The sequence below is a fragment of the Phocoena phocoena genome, chromosome 20 (genome assembly GCF_963924675.1).
Source record: "Phocoena phocoena chromosome 20, mPhoPho1.1, whole genome shotgun sequence".
Taxonomy (NCBI): Eukaryota; Metazoa; Chordata; class Mammalia; order Artiodactyla; family Phocoenidae; genus Phocoena; species Phocoena phocoena.
The window spans coordinates 22841030-22845817 of record NC_089238.1 but is presented as its reverse complement, the minus strand read 5'-3'; positions in this window follow the sequence as shown (position 1 = coordinate 22845817).

Below are 4788 nucleotides of genomic sequence, written 5' to 3'. Positions count from 1 at the left end.
GATTAAATAGTTTGGTATAAGCTTTTTGTTCTAGTGAAGTTTTGTGAACTGTATTTAAATTATTAATTTTTTAGTGTTATATGATAATTGTTTATATTTGATTTATTTTATATAAATGCTTTTGCATTTTTGTATATCAATTTAATGCTTAACATATTCAAACTTGATAATGACTTCCCTTATTTTAAGTCGACTGTGGCCTCCCCGCACCCCCCTCCCCCATCTGTTTGGAAGTCCTGAAGCCTTATTAGGGAATGTAGGCAGCAGTTAGACTTAGCCCTTACTTAAGAGAACTTTCCTTTCAGTTTCAACAACAGCATTGTCAGCTTCAGAGTGCATCTCCCATTACCTCCCAGAAGAAAAGAGGTTTACCTTTTTTTCTACTTTATTTAAATGGTAGCCAGCAGAGGGAGCTTAAGAGGTTCTCTAGGTAGGATGTAGGATTTTCCTAAGAATTCCTTTTCCCTCAATCCCCATATTTACCTGCAAGTACTACTACAATTATCTTGTATGCATTTTAAAGCCCTAGTAATAAAGTTTATTCCCAGAAATGTTAATGTGATTTTATCTATGAAATATAAGAAAAGTTTAAATTTTGAGGAAAAAACTTAAGATTAATATCTAAAAATGCTTGTGAACTTAATACAGGCATACCTCCAAAATATTGTGGGTTCAGATTCAGACCCCTGCAATAAAGCAAATATTGCAGTAAAGCAAGTCACATGAATTTTTTGGTTTCCCAGTGCATATAAATGTTATGTTTATACTGTACTGTAGTTTTTTCAGTGTGCAATAGCAGTATGTCTTTAAAAAATGTATATACCTTAATTTAAAAAATACTTAATTGCTAAAAACTGCTACCCATCATCTGAGCCTTCAGCAAGTCATAATCTTTGCTGGTGGAGGGTCTTACATTGATGTTGATGCTGCTGACTGATCAGGGTGAAGGCTGGGGTGGCCGTGGCAATTTCTAAAAATAAGACAACAATGAAGTCTGCCTCAGCGACTGGCTCTTGCTTTCATAAATGATTTCTCGGTAGTATGTAATGCTGTTTGATACCATTTTACCCATAGTAGGACTTCTTTCAAAATTGGAGTCAGTCCTCTCAAACCCTGCCTTGCTTTATCAACTGAGTTTATGTAATATTCTGAATCCTGTGTTGTGATTTCAACAGTCTTCACGGCATCTTCACTAGGGGTAGAGGCCATCTCAAGAAACCACTTTCTTTACTCATTCATACAAAGCATTTGTTAAAGTTAGATCATGACATTGCAGCAATTTAGTCAGATCTTTAGCCTCCATTTCTGATTCCAGTTCTCTTGCTAGTTCCACCACATCTTTGGTTACTTCCTCCACTGAAGTCTTGAACCCCTGAAGGTCATCCATGAGGGTTGGAATCAACTTCTTCCAAACTCCTGTGTATGTTGATATTTTGGCCTCTTTCCATGAATCACAAATGTTCTTAATGGCTTCTAGAATGGTGAATCCTTTCTAGAAGGTTTTCGATTTACCCAGATCCATCAGAGGAATCACCTGTCTATGGCAGCTATAGCCTTATGAAATGTATTTCTTAATAAGGCTTGAAAGTTGAAATTACTCCTTTATCCATGGCCTGCAGAATGGATGTTATGTTAGCAGGCACAAAAACAATATTAATCTTGCTTGTACATTGCCAGGGCTCTTGGGTGACCAAGGTGCATTGTCAATGAACGTTAGTATTTTGAAAGGAATCTTATTCTGAGGAGTAGTTCTCAAGAGTGGGCTCAGTAGTAAACGATGTTGTAAACAGATGTGCTGTTATCCTGGCTTTATTTTTCCATTTATAGAGCACAGGCAGAGTAAATTTACCATAATTTTAAAGGGTCCTAAGGTTTTCAGAATGGTAAATGAGCATTGGCTTCAACTTAAAGTCACCTACTACATTAACTCCTAACAAGAGAGACTGTCCTTTGAACCTTTGATGGCAGGCATTGACTTCTCTCTAGCATGGAAGTCCTAGATGGCATCTTCCAATATAAGGCTGTTTTGTCTACATTGAAAATCTGTTGTTTAATGTAGCCATCTTCATTAATTAGACCTTCTGGATAACCTGTTACAGCTTCTGCATCAGCACATGCTGCTTGCATTTTTATTTTATGGAGACAGCTTCTTTCCATAAACCTCATGAAACAACTTCTACCTTCAAACTTTCTTCTGGAGCTCCCTCGCCTCTTGGCCTTCATAGAATTGCAGAGAGTTAGGGCCTTGCTCTGGATTATGTTTTGGCTAAATGTTGTGGCTGGTTTGATCTTCTGTCCATATGGAAGATCTTCATATCAGCCTCCATAAGGCTGTTTCTCCTCATTTATGTGTTCACTGGAGTAGCACTTTTAATTTCCTTCAAGAAGTTTTCCTTTGCATTCACAACTTGGCTAACTGGTGCAAGAGGCTTAGCTTTCAGCCTGTCTTGATTTTCGACATGCTTTCCTCACTGAGCTTAATCATTTCTAGCTTTTGATATAAAGTGAGAGACGTGACTTCCTTTCACTTGAACACTTAGAGTCCATTTAGAGGTATTAATTGACCTAATTTCAACATTGTTGTGTCCCAGTATAGGGAGGCCAGGGGAGAGGGAGGAAGACACGGAATGTCTGGTGGTGGAGCAGTCAGAATACACATATTTATTAAGGTCGTTATGTTGGCACAGTTCATGGCACCCGAAAATAATGATAATAGTAACAGCAAAGTTCACTGATTGCAGTTCACCATAACAAATATAAAAATAATGGGAAAGTTCAAAATATTGTGAGAATTACCAGAAATGACACAGAGACACAAAGTGAGCAAATGATGTTGTAAAAATTGCACCTATAGACTTGCTTGATATAGGGTTGCCGCAAGCCTTCAATTGGTAAAAAAAAAAAAAGGAAGTATCTGCGAAGCTCAATAAAATGATGTATGCCTATGCCTATGGAGGTCCCCAGGAAAGGCAAGAACAGCTTATGGAGTAGGCATCTCTTTAAGAATTATTGATGTCAGAGTCATTCCATTTAAAGCTGAAGACCCTTAGAGGAAAGTCATGTTAAAATAGTCATTGGATACAATAAGGGAGGAGACTGGTGACCAGGCTAGAGTTTGCCACTTAGAAATGTAATTGTTTCAGATGTTCAAATCATTGGCTTATTTTAAAAGTTCTTTGACAGAGGGGCAAACTAGTCTTCCCCTGTTATGTGATGTAACCTATTTAATCAATTTCTCTAAAAATCATATTTGCTGATAAATATGTATATAAACTAACTCTTTGTAAAGCTGAATTTGTCTGTGTATATTGTAGTGGTCTCAGGAAATAGTACTTTGTCACGAAATAGTACTTTGTCACTGGTGTTGAAGAAACCTTTCTTGTCAGCAGATGTCCTAAAAGCATAATTATAGTAATTTAATTAGATAATCCAAAGTTTGTTCTGCTCTAATATTTATAAGTGATACAATTATTCAAAATGTTCTAAAATGATTCCATAATTAGATTAGGTCTGTTGAAGGTATGTTCATTCTTAAATGTGAGCAAGATTAAATAAAAGTTATTTGGGGGTTGTTAGGCTAACCTATACAAATTTGTGTTTACTTACCCAATCTCATACTATTCCAAAATGTTTTGGGGGGCACTTAAGTGCTTGAGATTTGATTTTGTGTGCTTTTTTTAAAAAGTATGAACATTTCTTATATTTTTATGGGCAGGTGAAAATTATCTAAAAGTAAGGGAAATACTGCAGATTACTTCTTTGCCAATCAATGGAAATGATCACACAGCTTGAGGCAGTTTATATCATGATGAAATAAAAATTTTAAATACACATGACTTAGAAATTTAGCCAAAGTAAATTCACGTCTTTAAATTTCAGAAATACTTTAAAAAATAATGGTCGGTATGGCATGACATCTGTGTTTCTTCCTAAAAGTATTATTAGAAATGTTTTTCCTGAGATAAGAATTCCAATGGAAAACTACTTGACTTTCTAAACTGTGGTAATTGCACTTAATTCTCCAATTCTTACTGTAGAAATGTCTCAGCAATATATTTAATTTTTACTTTCCTCCCACCCAACCTGGTTGTTTATCCTTTAAATTTGGAGAAATTAAGCTCTTTACATAACTTCATACAAAAGTATTAATCAAATTTGTTTGATTCTGCATTCAAAATATGCTGAAGATACAGGTAGTCACTCACACTGCCGAATTTAATGTGTTCTTCCCTAAAACGTGTCTATTATTCTTTGAAATTCCTTTACAGTTATTATTTTGGGAATTCCTGGTGGTCCAGTGGTTAAGACTCTGTGCTTCCACTGCAGGGGGCATGAGTTCGATCCCTGGTCAGGGAACTAAGATCCCACATGCCGCCTGGCATGGCCAAGAAAGAAAAAGAAGAGAAGAAAAAAATGTTAAAAAAAAAAAAAGTTATTTCCATTCAGCCTTCTGGTTTTGGTTTGATGCCTTATTTTCTTGAAGTTTCACTAGCATTTTCTATCTTTTTAGCCTTTAAAACATTTTTTATAAACTAATCTCATTTTAATTAAACTTTTTTTTGTGTGTGGCTGGTATTTTTTTGTTTTGTTTCTCTCTTACTACTGTTATATGCCTTGTTTTTACATTTGGAGGTATATTTATAGTATCTATATGCACACACTTTTTTTGGAATGTATTCGCAGTATATTTTATTTAATTTATTTTAACATCTTTATTGGAGTATAATTGCTCTACAATGGTATGTTAGTTTCTGCTTTATAACAAAGTGAATCAGCTGTACATATACA